The following is a 22906-nucleotide window of genomic DNA, read 5'->3' on the forward strand; positions in this document are numbered from 1 at the left end:
TCTCTTTTCATCATTTTTTTTAACTCAAGTATTATTCCCTCCCTGTCTGTCTCAAACATGATAGCTACAACTACAGCAATGCTTTCATGGATGATTAATGGTGCTCATATGGATTATAGAGTCTCATTACGAAATGGAGAGCTTCTACTTAGTGAATATTTTCTTCAAAGCCTATTGCCTCCTTCTATTCAGTTTGAAGGCTTGCAAGCAGTCGTTCAGACAGGGAGCTCTGAGTCTAAGGTCAATGTGTTGCCTAGATGGGATCATGAAGATCAAAATCATTACCTTCTTGACCATTCTCTGTCCTCAGCTTACCACATTCTTCATTCAGATGGCTATGTTTATGTGGCTGACAGTTTAGAAACAAATGAAGAAGTCGGTGATTCTTCTATGTTCGCTACACCATGTAACAAAAGCTCGACTCCATCACATTTAAATGTTGATATTGATGAAGGTACAGACACTGTTGTTTTGGAGACAGTGGAACTAACCAGATCACCAGGACCCTTTCAAGACACACAAGATGGGGTGGAGCATATAATGCAGAATATTCAAAGGATGTATCCATCATTTCATGGATGAAAGACAAAGGTAAATCGTGCAGGTTGTCTAAACTTTTAGAGATTTGTGGAACTCCCAAAAAGGTTGACGAGCTCCCAAATTTTTATAATGGAAATGTTTGTTTCGAGCTTCCTCCAATTCACAACAATAAGAGGATGCTCGGTATGGAGCAGAAGTACGACGGTCACCTTTGGTCTCACCCAGCATCGACCAACATGGCCATAGATTGCACTGTGCGTTTGAGTTATTGTCTTGGAAGCCTCAATGTTGCAGAGTGACATGCCCTTTTTACCTTGGTGAAAGGAAATACAATGATGCCTTCTTTCATGGACATCTGGACAGACAAATCAGCATGGGCTATCCAGCTAGCGAAGGTAAATCTAAAATAACCTGCCACTATTGTGACAGAATGGTCACTTGTTCAAATGTTTGCAAGTGTATGATCTATTATGTGATGCCAAAGGAAACAATAATAACACATTTGGTGATCCATCTGGGAGTGCATGACCACAATGTACAGCCAGGTACTAGAAGGGCAGCTCTTGAAAAAGTGCGCAATCTTGTTAAGACAATTTTAAAGATTGAGAAGGGGGGTCCTAGAAAAGTACATATGTTAGTTGCTCGTCAAATGCTATTTCAATCATTGACTAAAGAAGATGATTTAGAAGCAACTGATGTAGAGCTTAACCATTTTCTTGAGGAAATGATGCCCCTTGTTCAAAATAGGGGATTCAAAAGGATTTTGTCAAATGAGAAAGCTAAACAGGGTCAGGTTGTTGGTGATGTATATGACAATATACTATTGCTACAGAAACGGTGTGTTTTTCCATTCTTTCATGGAAGTCGTTTTCCAGGCCAAGGTGGACCTAACGACAAATGTTATGTATTCAAAATGTCCAGAAAAAGACCTCCTTCTGGAGTTGAACTAGTCAATAGAATGAGGCGAGGAGGGACAGGAGATTTGAGTAGTGCTTTGGTGCACTTTGATCATACTCATCGAATTGAAGGATGGGCAACTATGTCCTGCTCGGTTTATGATCTTGGGTAAGTAAATTTATAAAAAAATGTTAGATAGCATGTTTGATATAAGACACCTACTATTACTTATTTGTTCTATGTGTACAGCATGCGAGCATTGTAAGTGATTGCAATATGTGAATGTAAAGAAGAAGACGAAGAAACACAAATCTTGTTTTGGAGAAATTTAAACACAGTTATGGAGAGGTGTGGGCATGAACCAACAGACTTTGTTGGATTTATGTATGATGAAGCTGGGGCTAATTGGCTGGCAATACGAGTTGTATACAATGGTGGACGGCATAATGTAATGGAGGGAAGGGAGCGCTCCTGTCTTTTCCATTGGGAGCACAGTCTACACAAACATACAAAAAAACATGTCGCTACAGATAGACAAATGCATCACATCGAAATGTGTGAAGCATGGCGCTTAGCAAAGACTACAAATGTGGCCTCTCGTATAGCTTCCACAATACGAGAATGGTGGGTGAAATATGTGATAGGGGATAATAAAAAGGCTTTAGAGAGATGGTTTAATTGGTGAGAGCAACGGATTTCCCATTGGGGAAGCGCTAAGACAATGGTATATCAATCATTTTTTTGGTTCTTATTAAATACTTGAAAACAGAGATTTACATTTATATGGTTTTAATTGTTTTGTATTTATAGGTAAGTAAGAGTCCATGGGAGAGAGCTCAAATTCCAAGTATAAACTTGTCAGAGAGGATCCATGCTAGTTGGCTGGCAGGTGAAGGTGGTAAACGTAAAATCTCACTTTATGATGCATGTGTCAGTGATGTTTTGAATACATATATTCAATGTGCAAAAAGATTGGGATACACCACAGGCAGATACATCGGAACGGGCCCTTCTATAGAAGCAATGATGGCCAGTTCCAAACGCAGAGAATCTCCAAATCCAAATCATTTTACGAGTACATTAAAAGGCTTGGTTGTTGGTAGTCCTTTGTATAAGGAGCCTATGATGGAAGGTGACAAAGAGACAGTACAACAGAAGAAAACATGTGCAGTCGGTACAAGCTCACATAAACTTGGATATGTAATGGAAGCAAGACAGCGAAAAACCAGAGGGAGACCACGGAGTATACATTTTGATAGAGAGGATAATGAAGAAGTATATGTTGTCACTGACAGTGAAGTAGGAGATAGCATTCCAGTGCAGCCTGGGGAGAATTCAGCAAGGTGTATTCAAGAGGTCCAAGTTGCCCGCAAAGAGTGGGCTTTACGAAGGATGCCAGCCAATTGCATGAGGAAATGTTTTGGAATGGTAGGGAAGAAACGTTGTGGTAACAAATTACAAAGCCGTAATGTGGGAATGGTTGCTCCTTGTTTTTGGTCTGAGAGAACTTTTAAAGACAAGACAATTGCACAGTGGATATGGTTCTGCAATTATGAAGTAGGCCACACACGAAAAGTACAGAGGCAAGTTAAATTCTCACCTGTCGTTCCTACTTTCTGGCAAGTGGATATTGGAACCAATTTATCAAAGTAAGAGAGTGACAGCTTGGTACAAAGTGGATTTCAATTTGCAAATTTTGCAACACCACTACGACGCATGAACAATACAAATGCTACTCTTACACAAGGAGGCTCCAGTAGTATCAGGAAGCATAAGTGGAGACATGGTATTTCCAAAGAAGCGCAAAAGAGATTGGAGTCATCTCCAAGCATGGTTGCAATGTTCTTGGACGAGAAATTAGAAAGTGAACAACACATAGTTTTTCGAATATTGACAGAGAGTTGTTATGATGTACACATTAAGGTAGAACCTAGTTGCACCTGTCCCGATTTTCAGAAGAGAGAATTTACACATAAAGCGTTTTTGGCATGTAAGCACATGTACTATGTGTATGTACATATTCTAGGGCTTCAACCAAAAGAGCACATGGTCATTCATCAGCCTGCACTAACTCCCACAGACCTTGCATTTGTATTAGGGCAAACCCGCAAGATAAAGCCTGTGGTGTAGTGAGCCTAAATCTTAGAGATTGTCCTGTAGAGGTATGCATTGAAGTAGATTTCTCTTTTGTATTAGATGTGGATTAGCTTTTTTAGACATATGAGACTTTATTTATCCTTTTAGTAAGAGAAGCATGCTTTGTGGTATCTATCTAGACAATTGTACAAGCTCAAAATTAGGGCTTTTGGAATCTTGTACATGTTTTTGGTGTGTATCATTAAAAGAGACTCAAAATCTTAAGCCAATTTTTTTGTGAGATTATAGATCTTTTTTGTCGTGTATAATATTCTGATGTCTTTGTTTTGGATTAATTTTTTGTGTCGTTAGAAAGGCTCTAAATCTAAAATCAAAAAGCTCGCAAAATTGGGTTTGATTGCAAAAGCTCGAAATTGAAAGCTCGCAAATAAAACGCACTCCCATTAGATGTCTTGATCCCTGTTTTTGCATGGTTGATAACAGAGGCATTGGCCGGACAAAAAAGGTTTAAGCATTCCCAAAACCTCTCAACATATTGCTTATTATTTGTGACCAATGCATTGATGTCATCTGCAAATTGTTGGTGACAAAGTTGATCGGCAATATCTTCAATATTGATTTCCTGCAAGAAACCTCTTGGATGAAATCCTTAACCAACCAACCCAATGCATCATGTGATATAGAATATAACAGAAGAGACAAACGACATCCCTATCTGATGGATTTATGTAATGGAATGGCATCAATTAAGGACCCAATTATAGAAATTTTAGAAGTAGCATTTCCAAACATTTAGTGCACAAAAACTGATAAATCTCCTGCCCAAACCCATGTCATGTAGACTCTGAAGACTGAACTCCCATTCAATTCTATCTCTTAAGCTTTGTCAAATCAAATTTAAAGAAAATGTAATCTTGGTTTGACTCTTCGACATGATCCATACCTTCCCCATAAAGTGATGTTGGCATCTAAAATGAACTTGCCTTTAATGAAACCTTTTGGCTCTTTAATAATGAACAGGTCCATAAGGGGACTTAATCTTCTAGCTAAAGATGGGGAGAAGATCTTATACACAAAAGTCAAACATGTTATAGGCCTCCACTTAGACAACTCCTCCCTTGAGTCTTTTTTATGAATTAATTTAATAATTCTAGCATTTATTGAGGGGGAGAGGGCTCCATGTGCCAAGGCTTCTTGCCATACCATCATAAGAAAAGGTGTTAAAAGAACTTGGTACAGGGTGTAGAATTCATTAGGCACTCCATCGAAACCAGGTGGGTTACCATGCTTTAGTTTTCCAGTTGACTCTCTTGATTCCCCCTCTGTCAAAGGTAAGTACAAGATTTTAGCAATCTCAAGAGGAACAATTTTTTTTCTCACAGAGGCAATATTTGCTCTAGAATTAGTTATTTCCTTATTTCTGAGAGGGGGATTAGAGAAAATATTGGGAAAAAAAGGGCTTGGCAATCTCAACATTCTCTTTATGAGAATGAGATGGAATACCATCATCCTTATTGAGTAGCATAGGAATAAAATTACTGCATTTTTTTTGTTTCAACAGAGAAAACATCTGAGAATTAGACTTATCAATATTTCTAGTCCATAACTATCTGGTCCAAGCAAGGGCACCCTGGGTTTCAAGGAGCTCCTCCTTTTTCACGTCATCTTTTAAGGTAACGAACTCAAGGGAGGGGGGGTCATACATGGAAGCTTCAAGCAGAGAGATTTTCTTGCTAATCTTCATTCTTCTATGTGATCTAATCTCTTTAGCCTTTTCTTTTTGAAATGTGTCAAGGCTAGCTGAGTTTGTGTGATGGGAGAGTCCCATGCAGCAAAAGCATTGACATGCTGTGAAAATGCAGACTCAAAAATGCTTTTCACCTTAGCTTTAACAGAAGGGAGATTAAACATTAAACTATCCAAATGAGGCCAACCAACTCTCAAGTTATGTTCACCTTTGTGCAACTCAAATAACATAGGCTTGTGGTCAGAAAGCATTAAAGGGGAGTCAGACTTGCAACTCACCATTTAATGTTTCTGCACCAAATACAATGTCATGTATATTTTGTCCAATCTAGTTGATATATAGCAGGTACTCATTTGGTTATTGGACCAGTTGACTCTGATACATCCAATAAAGTATGCTTGTCATACAACTCCTCCCAAGAGGTTTCTTCATTACCTTGAACAACTTGCCCCAAGGATTTCCATATGTCATTTGAGGATGCAACCACGTCAAAGTCTCCAATTAACATAAGAGGGTTAGGCAAAGAGCAGATTTTTGACGAGCTGAAACCTCTTTTAAACAAAGAGTTATAAGCATAGATACAAGCCAGAGTGTAGTTGAAAGGTGCTTTGAGTGAAACTACAACCCAATGCCCTTTAGCATCATAATGCACATTGGAAATACTCTTTTCATGACTGAGTGCAATACCCAATGTTGCACCACCCTTTCCTGCATGATGCTTAGAACTGAACCACTTATGGAACCTGCTTATTTGGTTTAGAGACAAACCAAAAATGGAAGTCATTTTTTAATATTTTTAAAAGGTTTTCTTGAAGACATTAATGCTTTGTTGGGATCAGAAGACTTCTCCTTCTTTATCTTTGCTTTTCCAGACTGGAGGGGGAGAGTTTCTTCCTCATCCTGTGTCATAAGAATGCCAACAAAATCAATAGGTGACTAAGAAAACTTATTAATCTCCTCTTTGGCAAAAGCTTGGAGTTCCTTATTAAAAGCATCTCCAACAAGGTTAACTCTAGGTTGATTTTCTAGCTCAAGAGTAGGTGAACCAATCTAAGTGTCATTAACAAATTGTTCCCCTTCCATTGAGTTTTTGGAATCAGAAGATGGTTCACTGAAATTCTCTAAAGGATTGGCTAGAGGCACCAAAGGGGCATGATCTTACAAAGGTTTTATCAATCTTTGTAGGAGGAGAGGCATATGCAGTAGTGACACCTTTGCCAGATTGAGAAGTGGAGTATTTTCCAACTTCTTCCTCAACCTTCTTTGTTATAGAGGGACCCAAAACTTCATCCAGTAGAGCACCATATTTGTTAACATATCTATTATTATTGTTTCTAGGATGGGGACTTCCTCTAGAATTACCTATATGGTTGACCTGTTGGAACCGCTGGTTGTGATCCTTTGCTTCCTTTCCTTTGTCTGCTTCTTTCGGAGCCTTGCTAGCCAAATCTATGCAATCCTTGATGAGGCAGTCTTGCCTGAGACAATGGAAACAGGCATTGGGGAGATTACTATAGACAATTCTTTGGAGATGTAGGATCTGTCCAAGTTGGTCCTTCAAGAAGATGTTGTCTCTAAGAGGAAGATCAATGTCCACCTCAATGAGAAGGTGGGGTTCCCATTTAGGGTTTATCCCAAGGCTTTTGTCCCACCAACTCGTTTTAGCAAGGGAAAAGATTCTATAGGGAAGTCAATCTAGAAAAGGACTTTTGAGGGCTTTTTTTCCTTGGGATCAAATACTTTATACCATTTGAACACTAATAGAGGGGTATTTCTAATGAGCCACTGCCCTCTATTGATGACTTGTAAGGCACTGTCAGGGTCATTAAAAAAAAGTGGTAATTATTATGGAGGTATTGCATGTGAGAGGGAAAAAGATTCATGGCCTCTCACTCTTGGAAAATACATTGCTTTAAAACTTCTATAGGTGGTTGGATACCATGACAGAGGCCTATGACCATTGTGTCTTGTAAGTGCCTACACCAGTTGTCGAGCTCCACCATCCCCACAATCACTCCCTCCCTAAGAGAAAATTCATCAAGAGGTGGACTAGGACTATCATCAATTGTATGGGCATTGACACCATCCTGCTTTTGAGTATGGTCCTGGAGGATTTCCCCAGGGGGTTGTGGGTGATCAATCTCTACTGTGTCTAGCTTTCCATCTTGCATTTCAACATTTTTATAAACGTTGTAAATGAGAGAGAATTGACCAATGTGACCAGGGGGTGGAGAACTAACATGCGCTGCATCTTGCATGCATCTGAGGTGGGAACAACTACAAAGAGATGTTATTGAGAGGAGGCCCTTGTCTTTCACCCATCACCAAAGGAGATTGCTGCATGTTCATCATAGGGTTCCCAACTGGTCTCAATTGAAGAGCCTGTGCATAGGAAGTTGGACTACTTGTGTAGGAAGCCTTTGTTAGAGCATTTGCCAATTAGTGGGAGTTTGTAGAGCAGGACGTTTTTTATGAGCAAGACTAACAATAGCCGCACGTTGTTGCATAGGGATCCCCAGGTTCAGAAAGGCTGGTCACAACCTCTAACAAAACCATTATGCAAGGCATCTTGTAGCTCCATCCCTCCTCTCCAGAGGGGGAAGGGTGTGAGGGGAGCATAGCTTAGAGAGGAGTGAAGTGGGCACGACACCAGAAAGGGGGAGAGAATTGGGGTAAGAAAATGCATGAAAAGGAATGCGTGCCCTGTATGGCACACATAGTTTTAAACCCCCCCAAGATTGATAGGTTAGTGGGCACTCATTGTGCTAGGAACGTTGTCAAGAAAATGATGAAGCATCCGGATTTGGGACTGGAAAAGTGACGGAGTGATTTTGAGAGTATGTTTTTTGGTCTACCCAACGGAAAAAGGCCATAGAGATGAGTTCTCTTTTTGGTTGGCTAAAAATAGGAATTTTTTTTTGGAACAAAAAAATTTGATTGGTGACTATTGTAGTGAGCACTGAAGAGAAAGTTATGAGTAGCATTGGTGGGTAATTGTAGTTATGAATTGCATTGGTGGGTAATTGTTGAGTGGGTGACTATCTCATGTTCTCTGTCAAAAGATAGTGAGATAACATTTTTTCCAAGGTTCTATTATTCAATGTACAATTATAAGATAGAGCTAAGAGAAGGTGTCCAGGGAATGATGGATGGCATTCTTGATGAGTGGTTGCGCCGTTGTAGTCATTAACAGACGAAATGATGAGACAAACCAATTGCATTCAGTGTACTAGCTCCATTGGTAGGCCTAGCCATTCTAGAGTCGATGAGGCATTCGGGGCTCCACCTCCATGCAAATTCGTTGCAGGTGCCAGCAATAGTAGCGGTTCGGGTGTGCCATGCTGGATAGCGTCCAAGGTGTGGGGGATCGTGCCACTTCCACGTAGCCATCGTCTCCTCATCTAAAGCCACGGCCAAGCGCGCTGTGGAGTCCAATTGCTCTTGATGGATGACAACTATATTGGAATTTGGTGCCCTCGCCTCCAGGTGCACTACTGCTTATTATATTATCACATGCTCACGCAGCAGCTAATTGGAGGTGCCAAGCTGGGTAGTAGAGCAGCTCGTTTTTTATCCTCAACCAATATTGTAGACGATGGGGAGTGTGTTGATCAACGTGCTGCGACTTCACGCGTATGTTGTTCATACTGCTTAGCACGCCCCCATTTGCAGCAATTGCTAATGCCAACATCGACGTCGCATAAGTCATATTGACATTGCTGCTCATCTTCTTCTCTTATTTAGTGATTTCTTTCTCTCCGTGGCCACTCGTTGATTACCCTTGCTCCTTACATATTGATCACATCGCAAGTAGGGAGGGTGTGGCCGCTCTTGCATGATTTTTTGACTTCTCCCCTCTTTTCAATATCCCTCCTTGCTCTCCTTCTCTTCCTCTTTTGTGTCAAGTCCACTCTAGCTTTCCATGGGAGTGCTCGCTCCTTGGAGTTCTTTTCTGGCTCCTGCTGTACTTGCCACTCTCAGCACCCATCATCAAAGGTGTAAGAAATATTTCCCTTATAACAAACATGACGTTGTGCTAATATGAAGTCTCTACTGTTATTTGTCTACAAGAGTAAATGAGTAGAGCTCGTCGCACAAAACATAAATAGCGGAGTAATTTTGCTGAAGGGCTTGTATGCTACTCTTTTCTTGCTATGACGGCCCATACTGAGTTGGTTAATAAGATGCAATTTTCCTATGTTATGCTAAATATTAATGCTCTCAATAGATTTTCTACAGTTCTCAGAACGATGCATTCACAGGGAGGAGGTGTGATAGTAGGAGCTAGCAAGAGGGCAGAGGATGGCCCAAAATACGACAAATCAACGACAACAAATTCATCACCAATTAGCACACCTCCTTCTCCAAAGCCACTTTCTCAACAGCAGCAACCACCACCCCCTCCTACAACACCTTGCAATGTGCATAAACCTTAGAGTCAACCCCAAAAGTCAACAGAGCCCCTTCAAAGCCCTGCGGACATAGCTCCTAGCAATTTGAATGCTTCATAGAAATCAAATGGTTCCAAGTCTCTAAAGCCATGCTAATGCTAATTAGCATGCTGCATTGTCTCAATTATAGGTACTTGAATGTTGCCCTGTTTCGCTCAGCAAACTTATGCTTAACAAATTGTTTTGCCTTTCAACTTGAAGAAATCTTGCAATTGTTCACATGATAGAGGTTTTAGTTAAGAGTGCAACAAGTTATAGGCTCAAGTTATGTGCTCGAGCTTTCTTAATTTCTCTCAAAGAAACATTAATACACCCGTGTAGAGACAAGTTGTGTAAACCTATGTGCATGTCTCCAGCATTCGATGAACCCAAATGATGTAGCCTATTACATTCTTATGAGGTTTGAAGTAATGGATTAAATTTGTTTGTTATGTGTCTCAATAACTTATCATTGTTGCTATCTCTTTGTCAATTGAGCCACTGTGATAATGCACATGACTTTGTCTCATGTATTATTGTGTGCCATGGAAGTTCTAAATTGATGGTATTAGGGAAAATTTTTGTTGTGAGGTATGGTTAGAATTAAATCTATGCATATATGTCTATAGTGTGTGTGGAGTATCTACGTACGAAAGCTCCACTCTTCCCTTTTAACATGACAAGAATGTGGTTGTTGGCAGTGTTGAGGATCAATTGTCCAAGTGCACGACATCACTCGGAACGTGTTTTTGAAGGGGGGATGGGAATGCAGAGCTTTTTCCAGTTTTTTGTTCTATTAACAAATTCCAATATAAAGCTCGTTTCGTTCCAAAATCAGTTTTTGGAGCGAGCTTTTTGGAGAGAGCTTTTTTTCTTAATCCCTCTCTCTCTCTCTCTCTCTCTCTCTCTCTCTCTCTCTCTCTCTCTCTCTCTCTCTCTCTCTCTCTCTCTCTCTCTCTCTTTTCTCGGCACGGACAACCCTCATCTCTGCAGGCTCCTCTCTTGGGTAACCTGTTGCGACTCATACATTGGTCGCACCACCCCCTGTGAGGTCTCCCTCCGCTCCTCATATGCGTTCCATTCCTTAAAATTTTGAATACATTTGTTGTTTGCCCCTGTATCCCGATGAAGTTTGCGATACATCAACTATAAGTCCCTTCGTTGCATTTAAGTAATGTGGCCATGTACAACAATGTAGTGAATGGATCAGTCTCTTTGGTCATTTGCCAAGCTCCAAAAAGGGGAGAGAGGGAGGGAGAGAGAAAGGGGAAGATATATATATATATATAAAGAAAGAGAGAGAGATAGAGAGAGAGAGAGAGATTAAACAAAAAAGCTCTCTCCAAAAAGCTCGCTCCAAAAACTGATTTTGGAGCGAAGCGAGTTTTTTTTTGGAATTGGTCAGTTGAGCAAAAATATGAAAAAAGCTCCCTTCAAAAGCTCCCTCAGGACCTCAACTTAGGGAGGGGATGATTTTTTTTTTTCTTAGTTGAGGTTCTATCAAGTGTATTGAAATTTAAATAGTCATAAGGCCTCTATCATCATTGGCAGGCCTTGTGATTTCATCACTTGTTTTTTACTAGTCGAACGCAGAGATTTGAATCTTGTGAGGGGAGTAAGCTTTTGCTTTTACTTCTAATCATTCTCATTCATACGTTTGATGGGTCTAGAGTGTGAATCTTGAGTATCACGGAGAGGTATGTTGTATTGAGTGTGATGAGTCACATCACACTCTCACTCTCTCTCGCAAGCTTCTTATCGGTTGCTTCTCCTCCTTCACAATCTAGCGCAATGAGAGTGTATATCTCCATCCACATCGAGTGCTCTGCATTTGAGAGATTTAGCGACATCAAATAGTCTTTTGCTCCTTCTTTTTCTTACCATGGCTAGCCTGATGGATAAATTCCAAGTGAGACAATAGTGGCCAAAGGCGAGGATGATGCCTTTGGCACCTTCTTCAATGAGACTGTGCAGGCAAGCATGTTCCTAGGGCTATGTTCCTTGATCTAGAGCCTGCTGTAATAGATGAGGTGTGAAGTGGAACTTACAAATAGCTCTTTCACTAGAAGCAATTGGTCAATGGCAAAGAAGACGCAACCAACAATTTTGTGAGAGCCCATTACACATGTGGGGTTGAGGATAGATTGCCACTTCATTGGCAAAGAAGACGCAACCAACAATTTTGTGAGAGCCCATTACACATGTAGGGCTGAGGATAGATTGCCACCTCAATTGCAAAGAAGATGCAACCAACAATTTTGTGAGAGCCCATTACACATGTAGGGCTGAGGATAGATTGCCACCTCATCACGCTTGCCAACGTGGCTGGTACTGGTCCCTGAAGGCCATTTTATACGACCTCGGAATGCTTCAAGTGCAACGGGACCTCGAAAGCTGCAACCGCTGCAGTTTGTAGATTCCTTCGGAGTGGCCCATGGACACACATGCCCTCGTTTTTAGATTATGGCGCTCACATAGGCCCTCTTCTATTTACTCATAGGTCCTCGTTTATTAGCACTGCCTGCTTGCTTGCAGGTAGTGATATAAGCATGGTGCTTATCAAATCTTGTACACATTTTTTAGGCTTTCTTTTAAGATTTTTAAGGCTATTTTTAGGCTTCTAATAAAAATAGCTTGCATAAAAAAGGCTTTGCCTCTCTCTCTCTCTCTCTAAACAAGGCCGTCACTAATGCGCAGACGACGGCATTGCCTGCTGTTAGAGAGAGAGAGAGAGACTCTCTCTAAACAAGGCCGTCACTAATGCGCAGACGGCGGCATCGCCTGCTGTTAGAGAGAGAGAGAGAGAGAGAGACTGTGGGCCTGGGGCTTGCAAAAAACATTTTTCCATTCCCAAAAAAATAATGCACCCTTCAAACTTTTTTGGTGTCACTTGGTCAAAAAATTTGAAGCATCCGCTCCTACTCGATACTCTCTTTTAAATAAATTTAATTTTTTGTAAGATTCCCCTCAAAGAATCTTCCTAAGCATCTCCTCTATTTCTTGCACACAAGTCCACTGCAACCACATCTCTCTCTCTCTCTCTCTCTCTCTCTCTCTCTCTCTCTCTCTCTCTCTCTCTCTCTCTCTCTCTCTCTCTCTCTCTCTCTCTCTCTCTCTCTCTCTCCTCTTCCATGCTTCATTTCCTAGCAAAGATGACATCGCTCTCTCTTGCTTTCCCTGCCTCTCATTTTGCATTCCTCCTCCCTCTCTCTCCCCTCCTACAGAGCACTGACAGCATGCGTGATGAGTCTCATCCTCACCTGCATGGGTGCTCCCCCATCCCTCACATGGTATGTTGTTGCTCATATTGCAGTTTAGACCCTGCCCATTGTATGTAGTCTGCCTCGTCTTGGAATTGGTTGTAGTTTGGTGTTTCAGATAACATTCTCCTCCTCCCACTCTCTCGCCCCCTACAGATCTCTCTCTCTCTCTCTCTCTCTCTCTCTCTCTCTCTCTCTCTCTCTCTCTCTCTCTCTCTCTCGTTCCTTCATGCATGGACAACAGTTCAACTTGATCCACCTCACCCATCACGTGGGATTGGAGCTTCACATGACCATTGTAGGTTCGCAATTGTTGATGCCATTGATCAATTGAACTGTAGGAGGAGAATCTCACTTGATTCTCCTCCTCTTTTCTTTTATAAAAATTGTAGTAGCTACTTACATTGAATTGCCAAAAAATTTCTTTCTTAATCGAAAAAATAAGGGCACCCACAAAGTTTTTTGGTTTTAAGTTCAAAATATGAAGCATTTGTTGATATTTACACTAAAACCCGCGCTTGCCAAAAATTTGAACCATTTGCCAATATTGACACTGAAAACCCAAGCAGTTGCCACTAGTGTTTACACTAAAATTTGAAGCATTTGCTGGTATTTACACTAAAACCCAGGCTTGCCAAAAACGTTTTTCTTAACCAAAAAAATAAGGGCGCCCTTCAAATGTTTTTGGTTTTAAGGTCAAAATTTAAGGCATTTGCCTATATTTGCACTAAAACTTGTAAAAGATATTCAGTTTTCTTAAAGGTAAGCTCAAAACCCAGTCGAGAATTCGCAATTTTAGCCAGTTCAAATACACTAAACTTTGAGTTTTTTCAACATTGGCCTATAGAGAGAGAGAGAGATAATCCCACAATCAAGTTTAACTATATAAATTGATTAAAAAATTCAAAAATATCTTTTCTAGCACTATGAAAAAGGTGCATGTCCACCTCTCTAATAAATTACCAAAGAATAAAAATGTGTGTGTGTGTGTGTGTGTGTGTGTGAGTGTGTGTGTGTGTGTGTGTGTGTGTGAGAGAGAGAGAGAGAGAGAGATTATTACCAAATTTCAATTGCATTTGAATGAAATTGAGAGAGAGAGAGAGTTTAGCCATCCCTCGCCCCCCCCCCCCCCCCCCCCCCCCGCCCACACACACACAAACACACAATTCTATATCTTTATCCACTTTACATTTTGGGAGCGAGTTTCCCCCACTTTCCTCACTATACTTCACAGATTACCCCCAAAGGAGGCATATGTATAGTTTGAAATAAAAGAGATCACAATTGATGAAAGAGAAACTATTCAAACACAAAACGTCTACAAACATTCAACACTACAACCACCAACAATCAATACCTACTTCTTCCAAAGCATGGGAGTCTAATGTAAATTGCATTGACCATTTTTTCTTGGAAATTGGTTGTGGAAATGGCATAGCCGTGTCATGAGTTATTGTTGTTCTGGTCATATTTCTCGCATGACATTCAATGAATTGATTTGCTCGTTGTATAGAGTTACCAAATCCTTCTTGTATTGGTTGAAAGTCTTTGGTGGGATGTAAAATTCCATCCAATCCCCTTTCTTGCACTTCTTGCAAATGGAGAAATACCCTTTGCATCAAAACATCAAAATGTGCTTGTAAACCCGGATTTACTTTCACCTATCTCATCACCACAATGAGAAATTATGGGTGAGTTGCTAGTATAAGCAATAATATTGTCATGTCTATAATGATACAAATGGAGGCACTTGGCCAAAATAATGTTCAAATTAAAACCCTTGAGTGGCATAACTTTGACTTTGTGCTTGCACATATTACCCTTCATTGCCCATAGGAAATTGCAACATCCTCAATCACACTCTGCATTGTACGCGAGGTAATGCACACCACCGAGAGAAGATTGGCTCTTGATTTTTCCATAACACTAGAACCCTCTTGAAAAAAGGCAACATCACCATCCGAAATCGTTTGAGCCCTTTCAATTGAATGCTCAATTAATTTTTGTATCGCTTTGTTTCTAACAAAGCTGCCTTTCTTTGCTTCATCTACATACCAAAAATAAGGTAAACAAGAGGTCATTAGTTTATATAAAAGCCAATCAATTCTATGGCCCCATATATATCTCTTGCCACCTAAAAATTGTGACTTCAATGTGGCATGATACGATTCTATGGCTCCATTTGTGACTTGATTAGCATGGGGAAACATCCTTACACTTCTTGCCCACATCTCTACAAGAGCATGGAAAATAATTTCACATAAGCACCATAGAACATTTGTACTTTTTTGTAGATATCAAGTGCTTAAGTTGGAAATCAAACTTACCAACTTTCCCCACCCAATAAATGCGAAAATAACCGATGAAGGCATTCTCATGTGCAAAATTCCTTAAGAAATCTACAAAACTATCTTTTATGTTATCTAGTGCAATAGCCTCTAAAGCTCCACCTTCAACACGCATGTTCATAATTGCACCAAGGCGTCTAAACATTAGAGCTCTTACTATCCAATCTTGGACTTTCTTTACCAAATTCTTTAGTCAACTATGCCGTACATGCCCTAAGCACAAACAAATTGGAATATTGAATACTGGCCTATTTGAAACAAACGACAATGGTAAAAAACATTTATAAGCTACACTTGTAAAACCAAAAAGAACGAACAATTGAGAAGTTTAAGAACATGACAATGAGCTACCTTATAGCATTTATCTTGATAGTTGCAAATGCATTTTGCTCCCATCTCTAATTGTAATCAAGAGCTCTATTTTGAAGGCATGTAAGCCATTGCACAATACTACTTGTTTCTGATCTTGATGTGATGACCCATGCAATTGAAAGTTTATTTTGATTACTATTAAAGACTAGGATAGTGTAGAGTTGAAACTATAGAATGAAATTTAAAATTAGAAAAAATAATATTCAAAACATCATCTCTAAAATCATAGCTTTGGCATGTAGAGTTTACCTTGTAAAAATTTGTTCCAAAAGTAAAGTCCATAGAGATTATTCCATTGTTTCCATAGAGGGCATATCTCTCAAGTTTCCAATGTCTTCTTGGTGCGTAGAACCATTGTTTGCTTTTCATGCGTATCTTTAGGACCATAAGCACACCAAAATAAAACTTCTCCTAAACAGCTCTCAGTAGTGGGTTGCTTCAAGCTACCCATTTTACTTCTTCTAACCGAATAGCGCCTAAAATTAGTTCCCATGTTTGCAAGAGTCTCTTCCCCCTTGAAAAAATCCCCCAAGCGATTGCAAGGAAAGAAAGCAACACAAATATATCCATAAATAGACTTATCACTTCTCTACCCATTTGAGCTCATTTTCATTGAAGGAACCACTAGGTGGATGTTGGAGTTCAATTGGGGTTCCCATGGGTACACACAAACACACACACACACACACACACACACACACACACACACACACACATTATCACTTGGAAGATATTATATTAATTAGTACTTGGCTCCATCTGGATCTAATTTATATGGGAGGGTTTCCTGCTCATTGTACATTTCAAAAGACTTTTAAACGCGGTATAATTAATATGCAAGGAAATTGGAGTTAATAAACGTTATATCCTTCTTTCTTTCTTAATATTGGATCACATTCACTGCCATGGTAAACGTTATATCCTTCTTTCTTTCTTAATATTGGATCACATTCACTGCCATGGTACACAACCCATTTTTTGACTATAAATTGCCACACACACACACACACACACACACACAAAAAGTGGCCATAAATTCATTCTGGTTCACTCTTCGTAATAGGGCTGGCATACATCCACGTACACTTTCGCATAGTTGTGTAGGGGAGCCATGATTCAACCTGTGATCATCTTGCGAGCAGCCTTTCTCAAAACTGCTCCTTACTTGCCACACCCATGCTTGCAAAACCCTAGAACCCCAAAAGGGAACACACTTTGCAGCTCAGTTTTTTTGGCTTAGTTTGAGCTTTGAACAGGCGGGGGATGCTCATAAATGAAGTCAACAAACACATGCATTGGTGCTTCAATACAGCCCCTCTATTTTTTATTCTTTTATTATACGAGTGGTGTTCTTTCTCTGCGTACCCACATGCCCTTCCTTGTTCTGTTCTTTCTCGTGAGCGAACATGCGTGAGCGCCTACACACACACACACACACACACACACACACACACACACACACACACACACACACACACACACACACACACACACACACACACACACACACACATACACACACATGGCCGTACTTCGTTGACTCTTCCTATCCTCTTATTGGTATGTTGGGGTTTGCTTCTCTTGATAGGCAGACTGTGGCTCTCTGCTTGCGAAGCCTCGGACCCTATGCAATACGCCTCACATGCCCACGATGTTCTCCCCCAATTGGTCACACAACACACACAAACAAGATATCAAGCTTCAAGCATTATCCCTAAGAACTAGCAGATGGCAGCATGGCTCTCTTCAGTTGATCGCTTCTCCATGTTGGCCTTCATCACCACCCACACACACAACAAGATCAAATGAATGTACAACTAGGACATCAATTGACATCTGGCTTCTATCACCTACAAACCCACGACTATGTCAAAAGGAAAAAGATTGACATATATATAGGTTCATTTGCACTTACTCAGTACATTTAGTTTTTTTTGGCAAATAACATTTTTTTAGATGCACCTACTCAGTACCTTCAGGTTTTTTGGTAAATAACAATTTTTTAAAGGTAATTTTTGTACTTTCTATGCTGAATAAAGACAAGGGAGTTTGTAGCATATATGAACGCATGCATTGAAGACCATATCCGGAAACATCATAGTTATCTAACCAAATACTTAATGGTATAAATGTGTACTCTCATCAATGCATAGAATACTCAATTGAATATCTTTGCATGGTTGAATACTTTTTACTACATGGTTGTTTCATGTAAAGAAAATCTATATGGTGTTTTGCTAATTGACATGTATATAGGAGTCGGAGGTATATGAAATGTTTGATAGATAATGATATTGATCTACTTGATTTGATTGAGCTTAAAATCTTAGAATACTGTTGATGTATCTTGATAAAAAAAATTCACGAATAAATGCTTGTATGCACATAAACCATGCACAAGGTATTTAGCATAGAATACCTGGGTAAATTGATGTTATTTGTTCTTGATCTTGATGCATGATAGAGTCTAAGTTGAGAATTCACACTTGTGGGGTGAACATTTGTGTGTTTAGATTTTGATGAATTTCTTTCTATGGTAACCTTGATTACCATCAAGTGCCTTAAATCCTCCTGTGAGGGGCTCTAATGAGCTGGCTTGCCTTTTAGTATTGAAAATATTACCGCCACCAAATTTCTATGGGTTGATCTCAACAGTAGTTCCTTGAGTGGGGTTGTCCCTCTAGGGCGTGGGTGCCATGTGAATGGGCTCAAAGATCACCTTCATTGTCAAGTGTTTGCATCGTACAATTTCATAGCAATGGTTGTAGAGGACTAGGGACTTCATTGGAGTTTGAAAGTGTAACTCCAGAAGCTCTCACCCCAACTCCATTGATGAATTCATATAGCTTCTCTAGACTCTACACAAGAAACCTCTGAACGATAATCCATATCTCAATAGCATATATGTATTGGACCTCTCCTACAACAGACTAGAGGGCATCATATCGGAAGATATAAATTATCTCACTACCCTAATGACGTTGAGCCTAGGGTACAACTTGCTAATGGGGGGTGCCATACCTATGGAGTTTATGCATCTCAAAGCCATAGGAGTTTTGGGCCTCTCCAATAACAAGCTTGAAGGAGGCTTTGGCTACTTGCAAATTGCTCCTTTCTAGTTCAAGTTGATGTGTCTAACAACTACTTCTATGGCCCAATCCCTTCAACTGGGCAACTCAACATGGTCCTTTATCAGTAGGTTTTGAACACAACCCACGTCTATGCAATGGACCCTTGCCCCCTTATGTCAATATGTCAGAAGATAACAAGACATCTAAGAGACCCATCAACAATGGTGCAAGTGGAATATGCATTAATCATAGGAACTTCATTGTGCTACCATGGGCCAACAACATTGTTTTGGAATTTCTCATAGCTCTTGCACTCATGTTTATGTTGATAGTGTGGGGTATCATGTGAAGGGTTAAAAAGTGACAACTAGATACTGATGATGTGATCAGTAACATTCATGTTGAGGGCTAAGAAGGGACAAGTAGACATTCATGCCTGCTCAAAAATCTTCATCTAAGATTATTCCACAGAAACAACAATCAGAACATATGACGGGACAGACATCCCCTCAACATGAATGTGGCTACCTTTGAGAGGCCTCTTAGAGAGATTTCTTTTGCACAACTTATAAATGCAGCAAACAATTTTAGCCAGGAGAGCCTAAGGGGCTTTGGCAAGGTGTACAAAGGTCAACTAAAAGGTGGCCACGTCTACAGTTGCCATCAAGAAGCTGCTACAATTCGACTATCAAGGAGATAAAGAGTTTGCAGCAGATCTGGAGACTTTGGGAAACATTTATCAATTACGAGTGTGCCCTACTTAGGCTATTGCAAGGTTGGTAAACAAAGGTTGTCAATGTATGAGTAAATGGAAGGCGGAAGCTTAGATGATAGGCTGCATGGAGATGAGGGAACATGTCAACACCAGAAACAAATTTCATGTGGAGTATCTCAAGGGTTGTGCTTTCTACATCAAGAGTTGTCACCCAATATAATCCACAGGAACATAAAGTCTAGCAACGTGTTGCTTGACAAAATTCTTGCTTGACACACTTGAATCTGTGAATCCCAAGTACAACCAAAGCTTTAGGTGCACTTTCAAAGGGGGCATATATTCATTTGGGGTGATCTTGCTAGAGCTCCTCACTAGGAAGCGACTTACAAACAAGGAATTTTTTTGAAGCCACAAATCTGGTAGGCTGGGTAAGTCAATGTGTGAATGAGAGGCATATTTCTGAGGTAGCTTCTGAATGAGAGGCTCATTTCTGAGGCACTAGATCTAGTAAGTTGGGTAAGGTAGCTTGTGAATGAGAGGAATAAATCTAAGGCAATAGATCCATGGCTTTTGAAAGCAGATCATGGGAATAATCGATGTGAAATCCTGCAGTACATGCAGATCACATGTGATTGTGTTCAAGACATTCTATCCAAGCGACCCATGATGTGACTGATAGTCTCTATGCTCAATAGAGTTGATGTTACACTGTGATGATCATGAAGGAGGCAACCATGTAGGAACTCAAACATACATCTAGCTTAATGTCAAAATAAGCCCATGATGATGAGCATTGTTGCTACTAAAAACCTTGGTGGTTGTAAAAACTCAAGCATCAATATTTGGTTCAACAAGCGGTTAGATATGTTCATAAGATGCATAATTTTTTATTTGGTTTTCAAGTCATCATCTAGTTAATACAACCTAACCATGCAGGCACTTGCAAAACAAAGATCAAAACTCATTAACATTCTATTTGCCAAAGACTTGGCTTTTTAATGAAGCCTATCGACGCATAGAATTATACATGCTTGCAACATGATACCTGATCTAGAACTTCATCAACTCCAATAGAGAACAATAAATAAATATGATTTTCTCATTGTTCTTGATTCATCCAAACATCGAGTGATATGGACTTTATCATCACATCAAACCTTGATTTGATTGCATACCAAGGATAGTTTTTGTGGGAAAGAAACCTTAAGCTTAGTGCACTTTTTTGTAGAGCTAGCTTATATCGATGTGGCATTCCACATAAAATTGATGTTATTATTTGGTAAAAGAACTTGACTCTTGGCGAACCAACCTTATAGTTTGTAATTGCATTTTTTCAACCATTTCATAGATGACAAGCTTATCAATAATAAGCAATTGACAAGCTTCTACAATCACTTTAAGACAATATATTGACAACCTTATTACTTGTGGGCGTAAAAAAAATTGGAGGGCTATCACTCATAAGTTTTGAAATGTTAACCATTTGTGGATTTTTGGGAAGCTTCTCCTCAAGTTTTGAACCAAAGTAATTGATGGCTTGTTATGTGGGTGCTACTCCGCCTAGCCACAAACTTGTGTTTGCTAGAATGATAATAATTCCCTATCTTGAACGACAATCCAAGATTCCCATTATCAAATATATTGGCTTTTTGAAAAGAAACCAACAATATATATTTGCAACAGATTTCCTTGCAAACCAAATTTAATCATGTCTATTGGTACATTGGCTTTGGCTTATCCATCTACTACAAATACCATCTATCTTTACGTCCCAAGTAAACACTTCATTTTTTGGAGAAACTTTTATCAAAGCCTTCTTTTATAGCCAGGAACAACTAAACCGTAACAATTTTGTCTACAAGTCACCAAAGGCTATTGCCAATTCTACACAACTTGAAGAAAATAACTTAAGACACTATCCTTAGCATTATCGTTTGAGACTTCAAAGTCCACTTTGACCTTGTTGCAAGCTATGCTTCTACAAAGCAACTCCAATCAAAGGATCCAAGACACATCTTTTATACACAACTAGCTGGTGTGACCCGCCTTTGGCGGGTCTCGCTCAATCTTACCAACGGTACATATGTGTGTGTGTGTGCCTATCTTTATACATCTCTCCATGACACACATGGTATTTATAAGGTGTGAAAAAAACTTTCTTCTAAAAACGTGCGTAAGTAACATGGTATGTATAAAGCTTAGATTTGTCATTGTACTACTTTCATACTATAAAAATTCCTCAAATGTAGAGATAAATGCTAATATTTAGATTTAGAGCTCATTAGAAAGTTTTTATGTCGTTAAAATTTCATCAAATCCATGTTGCCAAAGCCATTGCAAAAATAAACTCGAAGTTCTTTACTCCACACTTGCTTTCAAAACTAAACCAAGGCATGAATAAACACTAAGTCAAACCTTTATAGCACATTTCCTAAAAACAACCAATGTTTACTTCTTATATTAAAAATTTTGTATATATTAATCTTAAGCTAAATTGGGCCCGGTTCACAAAATTGAAAGATCAATGTCCAAGAGAAATGCCTCTGAAGAAGGTAAGATTGACTCCACAACTTCACTCATAGATTTTGTGGCATAGGCAATCATAAATACAACTTGTGTTTGTAGTTCAAGAGCTAAAGGTACAATCTTAGATTCTGAAAGGCAAGATAGGCATGCTTTCTCTATCTTTCTGGTTTGTTTAGAATTAGGGCAAGGCCAATTGGACGTTATGGATCATGCACCTGTGATCCAGCCTTAGCCCTCGCAGATCGATTGTTTGAAATTTTATGGCAAGCTTTGACTTCAGTAGGTCTCTCAATAGGTTATCATTGTGCCTTCTCCTTAGCCATTTTGTCTTTCATTACATCTTTCCTCTTGTATGATGCAAGAAGTCAATGTATCCAATGACCTTTAATAGCTTCAAACACCTACTACTTGAAAGTAGTAGGTGTTTGAAGCTATTAAAAACAACAACCTAAACACACACAGGAAACTTGGCATCCAAAAGTACCACCCTAACTCTTGTACTCATCACAAGCAAGAAGAGAGCAAAAATGCAGCATTATCCTATCAAACTAGCGACCGTTCTTTTTGGCATTTTTGGAGACCATCACCTTCAACCCACATGATCTATGCACCTCTAGGCATCATTAACCCTACCACTCATGCCCCATTAATTTTCATCTATTGTGAAGCTCACCGAGCCTCACTACATATGGCCGCCATGAGAGAGAGAGAGAGAGAGAGAGAGAGAGAGAGAGAGAGAGAGAGAGAGAGAGAGAGAGAGAGAGAGAGAGAGAGAGAGAGAGAGAGAGAGAGTACTCTAGTATGTAGGTTTAGATAGATATTGCTAAATGTGTACTAAAAGCATGCTTTGTTAGAATAGGAATATCAGCCATATTCCACACAAAGTTAAGTGGGAGCACAACC

The 22906-nt window shown here is 39.7% G+C and overlaps 1 pseudogene; it reads left to right on the top strand.

Annotated features, from left to right (window-relative positions):
• The first annotated feature begins 57 nt into the window (after positions 1–57).
• LOC147432060 (brassinosteroid LRR receptor kinase BRL2-like) lies at positions 58–20191 on the top strand (annotated as a pseudogene).
• Positions 20192–22906: the final 2715 nt, after the last annotated feature.

Source organism: Adiantum capillus-veneris, chromosome 20 (genome assembly GCF_014529385.1).
Source record: "Adiantum capillus-veneris isolate H3 chromosome 20, ASM1452938v2, whole genome shotgun sequence".
In the NCBI taxonomy this organism is placed as follows: domain Eukaryota; kingdom Viridiplantae; phylum Streptophyta; class Polypodiopsida; order Polypodiales; family Pteridaceae; genus Adiantum; species Adiantum capillus-veneris.